The sequence below is a fragment of the Mobula birostris genome, chromosome 2, assembly GCF_030028105.1.
Source record: "Mobula birostris isolate sMobBir1 chromosome 2, sMobBir1.hap1, whole genome shotgun sequence".
In the NCBI taxonomy this organism is placed as follows: Eukaryota; Metazoa; Chordata; class Chondrichthyes; order Myliobatiformes; family Myliobatidae; genus Mobula; species Mobula birostris.
In genome coordinates this window covers 17,658,155-17,678,399 of record NC_092371.1, presented here as the reverse complement: position 1 = coordinate 17,678,399, position 20,245 = coordinate 17,658,155, and positions in this window count along the sequence as shown.

Below are 20,245 nucleotides of genomic sequence, written 5' to 3'. Positions count from 1 at the left end.
ATCATTTTCATATTGCTTATGACTCGCGTTAAAAAAATCAATCTAGCAGACCTGGTAACTGCTTCTGTTGTGTTTGATGTTGAGGGATTATGCAAAGAGACACCAGCACACCAGCCTTATAGGATATCCAACAGAACTTTCTTGATAACCTTGCTTGTACAATATGCTTGTACGTGAGTGGCAAGTGGTTAAGGCATTGGACTAGCGACCTGAAGGTCGTGAGTTCGAGCCCTAGCTGGGGCAACGTGTTGTGTCCTTGAGCAAGGCACTTAATCACACATTGCTCTGTGACGACACTGGTGCCAAGCTGTATGGGTCCTAATGCCCTTCCCTTGGACAACATTGGTGTCGTGGAGAGGGGAGACTTGCAGCATGAGCAACTGCTGGTCTTCCATACAACCGTGCCCAGGCCTGCACCCTGGAGAGTGAAGACTTTCCAGGCGCAGATCCATGGTCTCGCAAGACTAACGGATGCCTTCTTACAATATCTGAACTCCTCCCATGTGGGAGTGGCAAATTGAGTGGAATGGGAATAACCTATTGACTACCCCAGCGTTTCCTCTTCTTGAAAAAAAGAAATGCTAGGTATGTGCTCTTTGTCCATAGAATGGCATCGATATTACAGCCACTGAAATAGAATGATTTAGTTCATTTTACCCATAGCACGTAACTTTATCAAAGCAGTCACCTGAATGGACAGAGTCAGGGTGGTGATCCTGAGGCTTCAGCTCTTTCAGGCCTCTGCAAGGAGAGGCTTCGGTCAGAGAAAGCAAAGAAAATAAAAGTTCTTTTCCTCCCTCCCTTTCTTTATAACTGCTCATTTAGGACAGTAAAGATGCCAGGCAGGATAGTGGAATGATCTTCTTGTGGGATGTGGGAAGGCGGGGAGACCTCCGGTGTCTCTGAAGACCACACCTGCGAGAAGTGAATCCGGCTGCAGCTTCTAACAACCCACGCTGGAGTTGGAGCTGAAACTGGATGAATTCCGGATCATTCGGGAGGCTGACAGCATGATAGGTGCAGAATACAGGAAACTGGGTGACAGTCTGTAAGGGGAAATGGGTTAAGGAGCCAGTACAGAGTACCCCTGTGGCCATCCCCTTCAACAACAGGTATATCTCTTTGGATACTGCAGGGGGGATGACCTAACAAGGGAAAGTCACAGTGGTCGGGTCATGGCACTGAGTCTGCATCTGTGACTCAGAAGGGAAGGGAGACAAAGAGGCATGCTGTGGTGATAGGGGATTCATTAGTTAGGGGAATCGATATGAGCTTCTGTGGGTGAGAACAAGATTGCCAGATGTTATGTTTCCTCCCAGGTGCCAGGATCTGGGATATCTCAGATCGAGTCCTCAGCATTCTTAAGTGGGAGGGTGAGCAGCCAGTAGTTGTGGTCCATGTAGGTGCCACTGACATGTGTCGGATGAATGACAAGGTTCTGTATCAGGAGTTCAGGGAGTGAGGTGCTAAGTTAAAAGGGTGGGACCTCCAGTGTTGTGATCTCAGGACTGCTACCCATGCCACGTGCTAGTGAGGGCAGAACTAGGAGGATTATACAGTTTAATATATGGCTAACAAGTTGGTGTAGAAGGGAGGGCATAAGAGTTTTGGATCTCTTCTAGGGAAGATGGGACCTGTGCATAGGGGATGGTTTGCACATGAACTGGGAGGGTGGGGGGAACTACTATCCTAGTAAAAGCTTTTTTAAGTATGTGAAAAATAAAAAAGAGATTAGAGTGGATATAGGACCGCCAAAAAATGAGGCTGGAGAAGTAATAACGGGGGACAAGGAAATGGCAAATGAACTAAATGAGTAGTTCGGCAGGAGGAGAGAGAGCAGCGCGCCGCGCGTGCGCAGCCCTCCGGTGAAAAATGATATTGTTTCCATTAAACAAGGGCCGTGGACAATTCTGATTTGATGGAGACAGATGTGAAAGCACAGAGGAACATCTGGAGAAATTTCTGAAACGCCAGTTCGCTGCTGTCGTTACTGCGCAGTCTGGAATCTTCCGGAGGGAAAGCCTCAAAATCCCCGGCTTTGCCTGCTGTTGGCGACCGAGATTGAGGTCGAATCGTTCGGACAGAGACGGCGCTCAGTACTCGGTTTCTGAGAGCTGAATCGGAGTCTCGAAGTTTTCGGATGACTCAGAGTCGGACTGTGGTCGGCATGGCAGGGAGAGTTTTTCTTCCTTCTCCCGCCTGCGTGAGGTGTGGGACATTTGAGAGACTTTGAACTTTTTACTGTGCTCATGGACTTCTTCAGCAAGTTATAGTATTGTTGCACTGTTGTAACTATATGTTATAATTATGTGGTTTTGTTATTTTTTTCAGTCTTGGTTTGTCCTGTGTTTTGTGATATCGCACCAGAGGAAATATTGTATCATTTCTTAATGCATGCATTACTAAATGACAATAAAAGAGGACTGCATGTCTTCATAGTCTACAAAGGAGTATTTTGCATCAGTCTTCACTGTGGAAGACACTAGCAGTGTGCCTGATGTTGAAACATGTGAGGGAAGAAAAGTGAGTTCATTTACTAATAAAAGGGAGAAGCTGCTCAAAAAGCTGAAGGACCTAAGGACACATAAGTCACTCAGACTAGATGAACTTCACCCTAAGATTCTGAAGGAGATAGTGGTAGAGATTGTGGAGGCATTACTAATGATCCTCCAAGAATCATTGGCCTCTTGTCATGGTGCCATAGGACTGGAAAATTGCAAACGCAACTCTACTTCTTAAAAAAAGAGGAAAGCATCAGAAAGGAAATTATGGACCAATTAGACTGACCTCAGTGGTTGAGAAGATGTTGGAGTCAATTGTTAAGGTTGAGGTTATGGTGACACAGGTCAAGATAGGACAAAGTCAGCAGGGCTTCCTTAAGGAAAATTCTTTCCTGATGAATCTGTTGGAATTTGTTGAAGAGATTACAAGTTGAATGGCTAAAGGAGATGCATTGGAAGTTGTATATTTGGACTTTCAGAAGGCCTTTGACAAGGTGCCACACATGAAGCTGCTCACTAACTTAAGAACCTATGGCAATACAGGAAAGTTACTGGCATGGTTAGAGCATTGGCTGATTGGTAAGAGGCAGCAAATGGGAATAAAAGGATCCTTTTCTGGTTGGCTGCCAGTGACTAATGATGTTCCGCAAGGGTCAGTGTTGGGACCACTTTTTTTGTGCTGTATATCAATGATTTAGATGATGGAATAGATGGCTTTGTTGCCAGGTTTGCAGATGATACGAAGATTGGTGAAGGGGGAGGTAATGTTGAGGAAGCTGGTAGGCTGCAGAAGGATTTAGACAGATTAGGAGAATGGGTAAGAAAGTGGCAAATGAGATTCAATGTTGGAAAATGTATGGTCATGCACTTTGATAGTAGAAATAAATCTGCAGACAAAGATCTGAGATGCAAAGGGTCTTGGGAGTCCTTGTGCAGAACACCCTAAAGGTTAACTTGCAGGTTGAGTCGGTGGTGAGGAAGGCAAATGCAATGTTAGCATTTATTTCAAGACATCTAGAATACAAGAGCAAGTATGTGATGCTGAGACTTTATAAGGCACTGGTGAGGCCTCACCTTGAGTATTGTGAACAGTTTTGGGCCCCTCATCTTAGAAAAGATGTGCTGGCATTGGAGAGGGTCCAGAGGAGGTTCACAAGGATGATTCCAGGAATGAAAGGGTTATCATTTGAGGAATGTTTGATGGCTCTGGCTCTGTACTCACTGGAGTTTAGAAGGATGAGGGGGGATCGCATTGAAACCTTTCAAATGTTGAAAGGCCTAGACAGAGTGGATGTAGGAAGGATCTTTCCCATGGTGAGGAGTCAAGGACAAGAGGGCACAGCCTTAGGATAGAGGGATATCCATTGAAAACAGAGATGCGGAGAAATTTCTTAAACCAGAGGATAGTGAATTTGGGAATTTGTTACAAAGGGCAGCTGTAGAGGCCAGGTCATTGGGTGTATTTAAGGCAGAAGAAAGGAAATTATAGTCCAGTTAGCCTGACCTCAGTGGTTGGGAAGATGTTGGAGTCAATTGTTAAGGATGTAGTCTCAGAATACTTAGAGGGACATGATAAAATAAGTTGTGGTTAGCATGGTTTCCTCAAGGGAAAATCTTGCCTGGTGGATTTGTTGGAATTCTTTATAGAAGTAACAAGCAGGATAGACAAAGGAGAATTGGTTATGTTGTGTACTTGGCAAGTGCCACGCATAAGACTGATTAACAAGCTATGAGCCCTATGTATTACAGGAAAGATTCTAGCATGGTTAAAGCAGTGTCAAAGAGTGATGTAAAGGGAGCCTTTTCTGGCTGGCTGCCAGTAACTGGCAGTGCTCCACAGGTGGCTTTGTTTGGACCAATTCTTTATATGTCAATGATTTGGATGATGGAATTGATGGCTTTGTTGCAAAGTTTGCAGACAATCTGAAGATGGGTGGAAGGACGGGTAGTTTTGAGGAAGTAGAGAGGCTACAGAAAGACTTGGAAGATTAGGAGAATGAGCAAAGAAGTGGCAGATGGAATACAGTTTTGGTAAGTGTATGGTCATGCACTTCGGTAGAAGCAATGAAATGGTTGACTATTTTCTAAATGGAGCAAAAATACAAAAAAGTGAGGTGCAAGGGGTCTTGAGAGTCCTTGTGTAGGATTCATAGAAACATAGAAAACATAGAAAACCTACAGCACAATACAGGCCCTTCGGCCCACAAAATTGTGCCGAACATGTCCCTACCTTAGAAATTACTAGGGTTACCTATAGCCCTCTATTTTCCTAAGCTCCATGTACCTATCCAAAAGTCTCTTAAAAGACCCTATTGTATCCGCCTCCACCACCGTTGCCAGCAGCCCATTCCAATTCCACGCACTCACCACTCTCTGCATAAAAATATTACCCCTGACATCTCCTCTGTACCTGCTCCCAAGCACCTTAAACCTGTGCCCTCTTATGGCAGCCATTTCAGCCCTGGGAAAAAGCCTCTGACTATCCATACAATCAATGCCTCTCATCACCTTATACACCTCTATCAGGTCACCTCTCATCCTCCGTCACTCCAAGGAGAAAAGGCTGAGTTCACTCAACCTGTTTTCATAAGGCATGCTCCCCAATCCAGGCAACATCCTTGTAAATCTCCTCTGCACCCTTTCTATAGTTTCCATATCCTTACTATAGTGAGACAACCAGAACTGAGCACAGTACCCCAAGTGGGGTTTGACCAGGGTCCTATATTCCCTAAAGACTAATTTGCAGGTTGACTCTATGATAAGGAAGGCAAATGAAATGTTAGCATTCATTTCAAGAGGACAAGAATTTAAAAGAAAGGACGTGATGTTGAGACTTTATAAAGCACTAGTGGGAGTCCTCACTAGGAGTATTGTGTGCAGTTTTGGCCCCTTACCTTAGAAATGATGTACTGAAACTGGAAAGGGTTCATGAAAGTGATTCCAGGATTAAATTTGAATGAAGAGCATTTGATGGCTCTAGCCCTGTATTCACTGGAATTTAGAAGAATGAGGGATGACCTCATTGAAACCTGTGTAATTTGAAAGGCCTTGATAGAGTGGATTTGGAAAGGATGTTTCTTATGGTGGAAGTGTCTAAGATCAGAGGACACATCCTCAAAATTTAGGGGCATCCTTTTAGAATGGAGATGAGGAGGAATTTCTTTCATCAGAGAGTGGTGAACCTGTTAAATTCTTTGCTACAGGCAGCTGTGGAGGCCAAGTCTTTATGTGTATTTAAGGCAGAGGTTGATATATTCTTGATTGGTCAGGGCATGAAGGATACAGGGGCAGGTGGGGGGGGGGAAGCAGGAAATTGGGGCTGAGAGGAAAAATGGATCAGCCATGAAATGACTAAGCAGGCTCGATGGGCCAAATGGCCTAATTATACTCCTAAGGTCTCGAACCTTCCATATCTTCTCGAATCTACTCGGAAGGGTCTTGGCCCGAAACGTTGACTGTACATCTTCCTAGAGGTGCTGCCTGGCCTGCCGCGTTCACCAGCAGCTTTTATGTGTGTTGCTTGAAATTCCAGCATCTGCAGATTTCCTCCTGTTTGTGTAATTCTACTCCTGTACCTTATGGTCTTGTGGTTGTACGTCAAAATAAACTTTATTGATCACCTTGCTCGTACAATATGTGAACTCCTACCACATGGGGGGGGGCTAACCAAGTGGCAAAGGATTAATGAATCAACTACCACAACAATTTCCATTTCCAGATGCTATCAAAATAACTGTCACGTATTCAGCCATTAAGTTATTGTACAGAACCTACTAAATCCCTATTTTATCCTTGGATGGGACACCATGGTAGCGCAACGCTGTTAAAGCTCGGGGGATCAGAGTACGGAGCTCAATTCGTTCTCCCTGTGGAATGAGCGGGTTTTCTCTGGGTTGATTTCCTCCCACAGTCCAAAGATGTGCTGGTTAGTTGGTAATTTGTTCATTATAAATTGTCCCGTGATTAGGCGAGGGTTAAGATGGGGGTTGCTGGGCGGCGTGTCTCGAATGGGATATTCCGCTAAATAAGCTAATTTACCTTGTTGTGGAAACAAAAAGGCAAACCTGCACAAGATGGCTTCCTGAACCATTTCAAATGAGCACTGAAATTCTATAGTATTTGAAAGTAATTGTGTGCAATTACACCACCCGTCATCTGTGCGGTAGCTGGTGACTCTCCAGCAAGTTCCACTTTGATTTCTGTTGAACACGAATTAATGCGGTTTACTTTTTAAAATTCAGCTGAGAAACGCTGTCCAGAGTCTTTATTCATGACTGCTGCCATCAGCTGCACTTTATTTCCGCCTTCCTTTTTGGTCATAAAACTTTACGTGTTCTTTCACTTCACAAGTTGCCAGAGGGAAACAATGTTTCAAGTAACAATGTGCATAAAAACAACACCTCATAAAAATATTAGAAGTAATAAAGGAAGGCTGCAGCTGCAGGATTTCAGACACAGAACCGCTCTGGATTTCATTCATATTTATGGTGGTCGAACTCCATTTTTTTCATTAAAGCTAATTAGGGGGTTGGGGTGGGGGGAGGGCACTATCAATGCATCAATTTGTCTACCACTGTGCAAATTAACACCTAATTAAAAGGGGTGTGTACATTTATGCCTCTTCGTATGCTACAGTGCAAACCAATACTAATTAAAAGCTTTGCACATTGAGTCTATATACCACTGTGCAGACTACATTTAATTAAATTATAGTGCTTTATCCTGGAATGTCTTAGAAGAGACAAAGACTGGATAGACGCTGTTGTTGTATTCATTGAATCTGGTGTATTCTAAACTGCAGAAAGGACAGAGCGTGCTTACTGATTACAAATAGTCCTTTGTGTTATATTTAGTAACTTCACAACATTAAATTCGAAAGAAGCCACAAAGCATTTGAAATATTGGTGTAACTTTGTCTTTATTTTAATCGAGGTGCACACATATACTGTAATGTGGTAGCACGATGACGTAAGCAATTAATGTATTTAACATATAACACGCAGTTAGTTACTTGAGCAAACATATATATTAGATTAGATTAGATTAGATTATGAGGACACGTAGTCCTCTTTTATTGTCACTTAGTAATGCATGCATTAAGAAATGATACAATGTTTTTCCAGAATGATATCACAGAAACACATGACAAATCGACTGGAAAAACTGACCAAAAGCACATAATTATAACATATAGTTACAACAGTGCAAAGCAGTACCATAATTTGATAAGAACAGACCATGGGCACAGTAAAAAATCTGAAAGTCTCTCAAAGCCCCATCGTCTCACGCAGACGGTGAACCTCCAGCGCCGCAAACTTGCCAATGCAGCATCCCGGAAGCATCCGACCGCAGTCCGACTCCGGGTCCGTCCGAAAACTCCGAGCCTCCGACCGGCTCTCCAACACCGAGCACCGAGCACCATCTCAAGATTATTCAAATAGTATTGAAATACCAAATTCACAACACTTTGCGACTTTAGTTGGGACAATTATTTCAAAATATACTTCATTCAAAAATAAAAATTATGTACAATAAACCATTCAATGACTCTCAATCCTTTACAGATGTTTACATTACGGGCTTTACATTTCCACACTCTTAGCCACCCACATGGCACTCTGTTGTTTCACCTTTCCACACCATTGTTGAGGGGTATACTCCCCACCACCCGACCCCTCCTACTCCCACGGGAGAAGAACCCTAAACAGTGGTCCTTCCCCACCGGGCCCTTGCGGTGGCTGCACCGAGTTTCAGTGCGTCCCTCAGCACGTACTCCTGCAGCCGAGAATGTGCCAGTCGGCAACATTCTCCCACGGACATCTCCATGTGCTGGTAGATCATCAAGTTTCGGGCCGACCAAAGAGCACCTTTCACCGAGTTGCTGATCTGCCAGCAGCGCCGGATGTTGGTCTCCATGTGCGTCCCCAGGAACAGCCCGTAGATCAGAGAGTCCTGTGTTACGCAGCTGCTGGGGATGAAACGTAACACCGTCCCTTCCATCCTCCTCCACACCTTCTCTGCAAACCCACAATGTGCGAAGAGGTGGGTCACAGACTCCTCCTCACTGCAGTCTTCCTGTGGGCAGCGGGATACCGCAGTCTTCCTGTGGGCAGCGGGATGTCGAGACGACGTCCTAGGCATACAGGAGGCCCCTCTCACCGCCAGCCAGGCGAGGTCTTGGTGCCTGTTGGTGAGGTCTGGCAATGAGGCATTTTGCCAGATGTACTGGACGGTCTGCTCAGGGGACCACCCCACTGTGTCCATCACGTCCTTCTCCTGCAGTGCCTGCAGGACATTACGTGCCGACCACTGCCTGATGGCCCTGTGGTCAAACGCGTTGACCTGGAAGAACTTTTCTACGAAGGACAGGTATTGCGGCAACAACCAGCTGACTGGGGTATTGGGCAGGAGTGGGGCCAGACCCATCCTTCGTAGCCAGGGCGACAGGTAGAACCTGGGCACATAGTGGTACTTGGTGCCCACATATCTGGGTTCTACACACAACCTGATGCAGCCACACACGAAGCTGGCCATCAGGGTGGGGGCGACATTGGGAATGTTTTTGCCCTCATTGTCCATGGACTTGCGCATGGGGGCCTGTCTGACCCGCTCCATCTTGGATCCCCAGATGAACCTGAGGACAGCTTGGGTGATTTCCGAGCTGCAGGAGCAGGGGATGGGCCACACCTGCGCCAAGTACAGCAACCCTGAGAGCACCTCACACCTGATGACCACGTTCTTGCCCGTTATCGACAGGGAGCGCCCTCCCCAGAGTCCCAGTTTCTGTTTCACCTTGGCAGTCTGCTCCTGCCAGTTCTTATTGCACACAAGATGCAGTGCGTGTGCAGTAGGGAGCGCCTTCTTCACCACCATGTGCTGTGTTCACACCCACACATGGATACTTAATAATGACAATGGTGATTGGCTTGGTAATCTGCAGCTAAACATTATTGAAGCCAACTAAAGTGAAAACAAGAAAGGTAGCAGTAGAAACAATGATTTTGAACTTTAGAAATATTCAGTACGCCATTTGGAGAGGAATTTGTGTGAAATTTAATGCCATTTTGTGTTTGACATTGAATTTTTAACCGTGTAAAATGATATGCTGGCTGAATTAATTAATGAAGATATTGGTGTAAAGAAATGATTGGTCCAATGTCTGATCGAAAGGAGCACTGTTAATAGATGCAGAGACCAGGATGGGAATGATTAGTGGGTCTCCCTAGCGAGGGGGAGGGCAATACTGGAGCAGACCAAACCAATGAATAACGATTTCATTGTGTGTAGATTGTGCATTACACGATCTGATAATTTAAACATCATGAAATACGTAGTGCTCTGTATAGTTCAAAGTGTGGTTGGGAAGCACACAAACATGGCATTTAACTGAAAGGTGAAACCATTAATTCAGAATTTACAGTTAATTTTTTATCCACTAAAATTAAATACTGGTGATTAATCTTATTGATGAGATCTAACTAACATCAGCCTGCACTCCTGAGAACGTTCAGGTATCAGGGAGGCTCACCAACATTTGATTGATCTTGTTTTTATGTGACTTTTTACTGTGATTTAATGTTTGCAGTCCAAACGAGTTTTCTCCGCTAACAAACAACATAGTTAGTCAGAAAAATAATAATTTTCCCAAATGTCATGACAGATATTCTGAATGAAGGTCACATCTGTCAAGGAATAAACATTTTAGATTATTTCATCTATCCCAGTGGGAGAGTCCATGTGATTTTATTAGAATGGCACTGTAGGTTCTGTGCATTTAGGACTGAAGAAAATTTATTTATTTATTGATTATATTAGTCATTTCAATAGGTGCATTTAATGTCAGAGAAATGTATACAATATACATTCTGAAATTCTTTTTCTTCGCAAACATCCGCGAAAACAGAGTGCCCTACAGAATGAATGACAGTTAAATGTTAGAAGCTCAAAACCTGCCCCAGCTCCACCCTCCCAGGCATTAGCAGCAACAAAGCAACAACCCCCTCCCCCCACCACCAGCATAAAAGCAGCTGCACTCCTCACCGTGCACTCAAGCATGTAGCAAAACATCAATAAAGACACAGACTTGCAGTTCCCCAAAGACTACTTGTCAACCCAGTTATCTGACATACCACAGGCTCTCTCTCTCTCTCTCCTAATAAGGGAAAGAGAGATATCTCCATTTCCTAGTGAGAGGGACTCTCACAAAACAACTCGCCGATTTATGGTGTGAAAAGTCTGTTGCCTCGTTTTTTCCGAGCTCTGTTCCCAAAGAACTAGGGTCTCTAGGCACACAGCCTGCTCACTGTTTTCAATCTTCCGTGTACTCCCATGACACATTAGGCAACGGCACCGGCCTCAAATCCGCCCGCCTCCAGATCCACAAAAATCTGGCACCCTGAGGTATGCTAGTCTTCCAGGCCACATCCTTGGCATATCGAAAAGCAGCCGGTCACAAGGCCCTGAGAGCGGGTCCCATTTCCAACAAGAAATTAAAATTTTATTATTCTATCTCTCATGTGCAGTGCATCAGCCATGGCTCAGTGAAACTTGGGTTCAATGTTGCATCTTTGCTTCAGAAATTCAGGGCAGCAGTATTGTAGAGCCGCTACCTCACAGTTACAGAGATCTTCGTTCAATCCTGACTTTGGGTACTGTCTGTGTTGATTGTGCACATTCTCCCTGTGGCTTTCCTCCGAGCATTCACTTCTTCCCACCTCCCAGAGCTGAGTGAATTGCTATGTATTGTCTGTGTGTGGGATTGGAATGAAGGTTTGCTTGATGTCAGGTATGCATTTGATGTGCTAAGGTGTTTATTTCCAGAACCTATCACTCAATAAGTATCCTCACCTGAACTCCACTCTCATTCAGCTTACTGCCCCTGTGATCAGCCTTGAGTGAGAATGGTGAGACAGCAGCCTCCCATTTGAACACTAGCAAGTAAAGCACATGCATTGCTGAGGACTGTCATTCAACAGCTTATCAGGGAATGTGGAGTACTGTCAGGACGCTGAAAGCAGGGACCCAGTTGCAGACCAAGTACTGTGCGCACTGTGATATTTACTGAGTAGCAATTCTGGGGGGTGGGAACAAAGTCAGCATCAGGCAGCAATCAAAACATCCAGAGAAATCCAAAAACCAGAATCAGGAAACAGACAGAGTCAATATTCAGATAAACAGAGTACAGATACGAATGTTGGAAAGAGTCAGGAAAATTCACTGGCACAATCTGGCAAGTAACAGGTGAAAACACAGGACTGAAATACACTGAGCAATAAACAGAGAGGCAGATGACAGGTGGAGCACAATGAGACACAGGTGGCAGCAATACAGGTAATAATGAGAAACAGGTGAGAGACGGAGTACTCAGTAATACAGGGGCCGGAGTAGAGTAGGAGTGGGGACAGGAGCACATGGCAATACAAAACCACAGACTGACAGCTAGGGGGCAACACACAAAAAGTCAGAGTTCAACCAGAGGTACTGACAGTAACCCCCCCCCCCCCCACCCCTATGGATGCCTCCTGGCGTCACGGCAGGTGGAGTTGGTTGCTGGCGATGAACGTCTCTGATGAGAGAGGGGTTCAGGATGATACGGGCGAGGACCCAGCACCTCTCTTCAGGACCGTAGCCCTCTCAGTCCTCAAGGTACTGGAGGCCACGGCCCCGGCAATGAACGTCCAGCAGTCAACGCACCATGAAGGCCTCTGACCAATCGATGAGCCGTGTTGGGGGGGGTGGTTTGGGGATGGGACACAGGGGGTGGCTCATGAAAGGTTTGATGCGGGACACATCGAAGGTGGGATGAATGTGGCGGAGAGTGGAGGGGAGCTTGAGACGGATGGCAACAGGGCTGATGACTTTAGCAATGGGAAAGGGGCCAATGAAGTGGGGGGTGGGGGTGCAAGCTTGCAGGAATCCACCTTGAGGAGCAGGTCTCGGGTTGAAAGCCACACACACGTTCCCTGGCAGTAACGTGGGGCCTTGGAGCGATGGTGGTCAGCTTGATGCTTGATCCTAGCAGAGGCACAGAGAAGGGCAGAGCAAGTGCGCCTCCACATCTGCTGACAATGGCGGATGGATGCCTCAGCAGATGGAACGCCAACCTCCTCCTCCTGGGCAAGAAACAGTGGAGGCTGGTAGCCAAGGCAGCACTTGAAAGGGGACAGACCGGTGGATGAGGACGGATGAGAGTTTACGGTGTACTCATCCCAGGGTAGCTGCTGACTCCATGCGCAGGGTTCTGGGAGTCTCTAGCTGTTGGTTGGCCCGCTCGGTCTAGCCATTGGTCTGTGGGTGGTGCACCCGGAAGATTACAGAATGCCCTCCAGAAGTTGGATGTGAATTGAGAGCCCCTGTCTGACACAACATCTACAGGTAAACTATGTAATTTAAAAACATGCAGTAATAGTAATTTGGCTGTTTCTTTGGCCAAGGGGAATTTAGGTAAAGGAATGAAGTGTACAGACTTGAAGAAACAAGCAACTACTGTGAGAATGGTGGTATTACAATCTGCTGGGGGAAGACCGGCGACAAAATCCAGGGCAGTGTGGGACCAGGGTCTCTTGGGGATTGACAGGGGTTGTAACAGACCTGCAGGTGACCGGTTAGCGTTCTTGCCTTGAGCACAGACCAAGCAGGCTGAGACAAAGTTGTGGATGTCATCCCCCATGGAGAGTCACCAGAACTGCCAACTGATGAAGGCCTCAGTACGCTTGGTTCCAGGGTGACAGGATAACTGGGAGGAATGACCCCAATGCAATACCTGTGAGTGGACAGAACTGGGAACATAAACACGGTTAGTGGGGCATTGACTAGAGGCTGCCTCACTCTGTTGAGCAGCTTACACCATGGCTACAATGTCTCATTGCGCTGCACCCACGAGACAGTGAGCAGGGAGGATGACAGCAGGTTCCTCAGGGGTACCAGAGGAAGGAAATCTTTGGAGAGGGCATCAGGTTTTCCATTCTTAGAACCAGGGTGGAAGGACAGAGTAAGATTGAATCTCGAGAAAAACAGGGACCAATGAGCTTGACGGGAGTTGAGACGCTTGGCTGTACGGACATATTCCAGATTCCTGTGGTCAGCCCAGACTAAGAATGGCACCTTTACTCCCTCTAGCCAACGCCTCCACTCCTCCAGGGCTAGATTCACAGCCAGCAGCTCCCGGTTTCCAACATCACAATATTGCTCCATGGGAGTGAGGCGGTGAGAGAAGAAAGTGCAGGGTGTACCTTCTCATCCTTGTCCGTGCGCTGAGAGAGGACAGCTCTTACACCAATGTCAGATGCATCCACTCCACAATCAACTGCCGGTCGGTGTCGGGATGAATCAGTATGGGGGCAGAGGTGAAACGTTCCTTCAGGTCAGAGAATGCTTTTTCAGCAGCAAGGGACCAGGAGAATCTAACAGCCGATGAGGTAAGAGCAGTGAGGGGTGCAGCCAGTGTACTGTAATTTCTGATGAAGCGGCAATAGAAGTTAGCAAAGCCAAAAAAGCGTTGCAGCTCCCAACGAGCCGAGGGTTGGGGCTATTCAACTACCGCCTTGACCTTCTGTTGGTCCATCTGGATGGAACCGCCTGAAATTACATTCTCCAAGAAGGAGACAGCATTGCGATGAAACTCACATTTCTCAGCTTTCACAAAGAGCTGCTTCTCCAGAAAGTGCTGAAAAACTCTGCGGGTGTGACCTGTGTATTAAGCAAGGGACTTAGAGAAAATCAAAATGTCATTGAGATACACAAAAACTGCACACAATACTTCGCAGCTGCATTGCCTCACATCTATAGACTCTGTCTCCCGATTAAATACTGATACAAACAATTTCATTTAAGATCTCCCCCATCTCTATCGACTCCACATATAGATTACAACTCTGATCTTCCAGAGGATCACTTTTGTCCCTTGCTATCCTTTTGCCTTTAATATAGCTGTAGAACCCATTAGATTTCTCCTTCTCCTCGTCTGCTAGAGTAAACTCATGTCTTCTTTTAGCCCTCTGGATTTCCTTAAATATTCCCTTGTATTTCTTGTACTCATCAACTACCTCATTTGTTCCTGCTTACCTATAACTGCTTTGCATCACCTTATTTTTCTTAACCAGGGCCTCAATATCTCTTTGAAACCATCGTTCCCGACACATTATCTTTCCCTTTTATTCTGACAAGCACATACAAGCTTTGTACTCAAGTTTCACTTTTGAAGGCCTTCCACTTACCCAGAACATGACCTATCCCAATCCACACTTGGCAGATCCACCTCTACAAGATGATTGTTTGTTTGCTGGTAAAAGCCAGTGGCCATTTGAGTTATTCATGCCTGTCAATGCTGTTTGGCAGTTTTCTTGAAACTGTAAAAAAGGAATTTATTCCTGTGCTGAACTGTGTTCCAGTGACTTAGGCTGAAATATGCTCGTAAATATCGTCAAATATTCAAGTTTGTCTACTTGGAAAAAAATCAGAGATAGTGGATTAATCTACACATGGAAAAGTTGGGGATTAAGGAAAAATAGTTTTGTTGGGGGGGTGGGGAAGTGGAATCACGTCTGTCTAATTTGTGCTGTTGGTGTATTCTGCATAGACCCCAATTAGGTGTTTGACAAGGTCCTGCTGAGATTGTGAATACGCTGCACAGAGACCGCATCGTAGATGTAACAGGTCTTTATTTGGCACAATAAGCAAACATGTAGGGAGCATGGTCCGAGACTTTCCTGTGAATGTCTGGGAGAATCTCTCTGACTTCAATATGTTACATACCTCGTGGGTATCTTGTGACTGTCTTATGACCATGATGTAATTGAGTATCTTGTGAGCATGATGTAATGGTCTTGTGATGGTGGGGTGATGTTATTTTCCCACCAGTGTGAGGTCACGTGATGACATATAGGTATATAAAGATGAAACCCCTGTTGTCATGCAGTTTAGTTCGTCAGTTACTTTGTTATGCTGCATATTCATCTCATGACACAGTTTTGTTTTAAAATGGAGTTTTACTTTGTATTGTAAGGTAAAATCATTGTGCCCGCAGTTTTGCCAATGGCTGCCAGTTTTTGTGTGTTGCACCTTTACCTTTACAGTCTATTATTGGAGAGTGAAGACCTTACTAAAGTATGGGAACCCGAAGAATTGAGTAGAGTTGGTGTCGTTCAGCAGTTTCATAAAGGATCGACCTTATTGAATCTTCATTCAGGAATAGTGGCCTGTATCTGAGATAACCCCTCAAGATCAGGAAAGTTTGTGCAATGTTCACCATCTAGGAAAAAGGTCAGTTCCTTTAAGCCATTTTATTTCCTCCATCATGAATTCTTTGGACAAGGCATCTCGACTGGGATCAGCAATAACGTCACGTCTTTGAAGAAATCAGTTTCAAGGAAGTCTCTCCTTACTGACTGTATAAATCACTTGGACTTTCGAACTTACCACTTTAAGACTGTGTTCGAATTTACGACTTTAAGAACTGTTCCAGAGTTGCCTTATAGCAGTTAACTTCCGGTTAAATTAGTCGTTTGAATACTTTTCACTATTGTTGAGCAGAGTTTAATAAATATTTATGTTTGTTTATAAAACCTGACTTAATAATATATTCATTGTTGCTGGACATGTGACAATTGTTTCAAATGTTTTTTTTCAAGCACAAAGATAAAAGCTTTCTTCAATATTGTAGGTGTGACAAGTGATTCTGTTGAATTACGTACAGTAGAGCACATCTGAACTGACAATGCCATCTCTGGATATTAAAGCACTTTTGTTGGCATTACAGACACTCAAAACGATCTTCTTTTATCATTATATTAGATTAGATTATGAGGACACACAGTTCTCTTTTATTGTCATTTAGTAATGCATGCATTAAGAAATGATACAATATTCCTCTAGTGTGATATCACAGACACACAGGACAGACCAAGACTGAAAAACTAACAAAAGCCACATAATTATAACATATAGTTACAATAGTGCAACAATACCGTACTTGATGAAGAACAAGCCATGGCACAGTAAAAAAGTTCAAAGTCTCTCAGAAGTCCCACATCACACGCAGATGGGAGAAGGAAGAAAACTCTCCCTGCCATGCCCGACCACAGTCCGACTCTGAGTCATCCGAAAACTTCGAGCTCTGATCAGCCCTCCGACACCGAGTACCGAGCACCATCTCTGCCGAACGCTTCGACCTCAACCCCGGTCGCCAGCAGCAGACAAAGCCGGAGATTTTGGGGCCTTCCCTCCGGAGCCTTCTCTGTTCTATTCTGGGAATCTCAATGCAGCCTCATTGAAGTTTTCTGTTTCCCTACGTGATTTACTGTAGTGCCAAGCTCAGGATGCCCTATGCCTAATGGTTGGATTTAGTGCACTCAATGGGTGTCATATCATTTAACAAAACAACTTCATTCAAATGTTGAATAAGATTGTCCCTTCATTTTCCAAAGAATACTTACTAAGTGATAACCTGCTGTGTTATAAACAGTATTTGTTCATGCAGCTGTCGGTAATTTCAAGTCCGATTATTGCTTGAAGACTGATTTGTCGGGAATTTTCTAATCAACTTTGTAACACTATCAAGATATTAAATAGATGTCAAGCAGAAACATATGCTTAAAATTCAGCTGAATTTGTGCATGCTTGCTGCCCCAATTGCTTGCTCTTCTCTTTAAGAACATAAAACCAGATGAAATAGGAGCAGAATTAGGCCATTTTCTCTCTCAACTCCATTCTCCTTTCTTCTCTCCATAATGTTTCATGCCCTGACCAATCAAGAACCTATCAATCTCCACCTTACATGTACCCAGTGACCTGGCAAATTCCACAGATTTGCCACCCTCTGGGTAAACAAAATTTTCCTCATCTCTGTGCAAAATCAACATTCCTCTATTTTGAGCTTGTGCTCTCTGGTCCTAGGCTCACCCACTCCTCTCCACTTCCACACTATCTGGGCCTTTCAATTATCTTTATTGAGATACAGCACAGAATAGGCCCTTCTCGTCCTTTGGGCTGCACCGCCCAGCAACCCCCTATTTAACTCTAGGCTAATCAGGGGACAATTAACCTACCAATTGGTATACGTTTGGACAGTGTGGGGTAAGTGGAGCACCTAGAGGAAGACCACATAGTCATAGGGAAGACGTACAAATTCCTTACAGGCAGCAATGGGATATTTGATCAGTTTCAGTAAGACCCATTCCATTATTCTTCGAAACTCCAGCATGTGCAGCCCCAGAGCCATCAAACGCTCCTCATACATTCACGCTTTCATTCCAGGAATAACGCTCGTGAACCTCCACTGGACCCTCTTGACTGCCAGTACATCTTTTCTTAGTTAAAGAAAGGATCTTATTTTGTTAAGCATCCTCAATGTGGCATCTTGACAAAGGCCTTCTGAAAATCCAAATAACAACATCTACTGACTCTCCTTCTCTCCTGGAGCTGTTTCCTCAAAGAACGCCAACAGATTTGTCAGGGAAGATTTCCCCTGAAGGAAACCATGCTGACTTTGGCCTACATTATGATGTTTCTCTAAGTACTGCAAATCCCGATCCTTAATAATGGACTAACATCTTCCAACCACTGAAGTCAGGCAAATTGGCCTATAATCTCCAATCTTCCACATTCCTCTCTTCTTAAAGAGTGGAGTGATAATTGTAAGCTTCCCGTCCTTCGGAACCATTCCAGAATATAGTGATTCTTGAAATATAATTGTCAATGCCTACGCAATCTTTCAGAACTCTGGGGTGTAGTCCATCTGGCCCTGGTGAATTATCTACCTTCAGACCTTTAAGCTTTCCAAGCATCTTCTCCTTAGTAATAGCAACTACAGTCACATCTGCATCCTGACACTCTTGAATTTCTAACATCCTGCAGCTGTCTTCCACAGTGAATACTGATGCAAAATTCTTATTAAGTTCATCTGACATTTCTTTATCCCCTTTTACTACCTCTCCATTATCATTTTCCAGTAGACCTATTTCCAGTCTCGCCTTTCTTTTACTCTTTCTATATCTGAAAAAACTTTTGGTATCCTCTTTTATATTATTAACCTGCCTTCATACTTCATCTTTTCTCTCTTTATAGCTTTTTTGGTTGTCTTCTGTTGGTTTTAAAAGCTTTGCAATTCTATAACTTCCCATTAAATTGTATGCCCTCTCTTCTGCTTTCATACTGTCTTTGACTTCCCTTGTCAGCCATGGTTGCCACATCCTCCCTTTAGACTACTTCTTCATCAATGGGATGTATCTATCCTGTGCCTTCTGAATTGCCCCCAGAAACACCAGCCACTGCTGTTCTGCCATAATCCCTGATGGTGTCCCCTTCCAATCAACTTTAGCTATCTCCTCTCTCATGCCTCTGTAATTCCCTTTAATCCACTGTAATACTGATACATCTGACATTATTTTCTCCCTCTCAAATTGCACCATGAATTTTATCACTGCCTCCTAAGGGTTATGAGCTGAGACCATAAGTCAGTTACATGGAACTACATTCTGGCTATTACGAGAACTGGTTGTCCCAAAGGTAGGCAGGATGACTGCTGAACGTTCCGGGATTTAGATGGTTCAAAATGGAGGGAGGTAAAAGAGTTCAGGAAGTAGAATTGCTAATCAGGGATAGTGTTATAAATACAGAAAGGCAGGATGTTGTGGCAGGATAGTACACTGAGTCAGCATGGATGGAAGTCAGAAACAAGAAGAGAGCAATTAATCTATTTGGTCTATACTGTAGACCCCCTTCCCCCCGCCCTGCCCCAGTAGCAAATCAGGAGGCAGATTTTGGAAAGGGCCAAAAGTAACAGTGTTGATGTCATGGGTGATACTTCATTGGTAATTGGCACCTCCTTAGTACTAAAGATTTGAATGGAGCCGAATTTGTTAGGTGTGTCTAGGAAGGATTCCTGATACAATATCTTGCAGGCCAAGAGACCTAGGGGAGAGACCATACTGGATTTGATGCTAGGCAACGAATGAGTTCAGGTCTCAGATCTCTCAGAGGATTAGCTTTTCAGAGACAATGATCACAATCCCCGACCTTTACCGTAGTCTGGGAGAGGGATTGGAGCAGACAGTATGGGAAAGAATTTAACTGGCAGAGAGGAAAATATGATGCTGTTAGACAGGAACTTGGGAGCATAAATTGGGAATGAATTTATCCAGGAAAATGCAAAATAGAAATGTGGACCTTGTTTAGGGAGCACTTGCAGGTAGATGATGGCATTGAGAAGGAGCTATGGTTGACAAGAGATGGGGAACATTTTGCCTAGAGGATAAAGATTACGTTTAAGAAGCAAGGATCAGACAGGGCTTTAGAGAGTTACAAGCTAGTCAGGAAGGAGCTGAAGAATTGACTAGGGACAGCTAGAAAGAGGGCATGAGAAATCATTGGCAAAGAGATTGAAGGAATACCCCAAGGCCTTCTACACATATGTGAACAACAGGAGGATGACTAGACTGAGGGTAGGACGAATCAAGGATGGAGGAGGAAGCGTGCCTAGAGTCGGAGGAGATAGCGGAGTTCCTTAGTGAATACTTTGCTTCTGCATTGACCAGTGAGAGGGTCTTTGAAATTTGTGAGGGCAGATAAAAGATGTCAATGCTTAGAAAGAGGATGTACTCGAACATTAGGATAGGTAAGTTCCCGGGGCCAGGTAACTACAGGAATCAATGGAAAAAATTGTTGTGCTTTTGGTGATGACCTTTGCATCCTCATTAGCCACAGGAGTAGTATCAGATGATTGGAGGGTGGCAAATGTTATTCCCTTC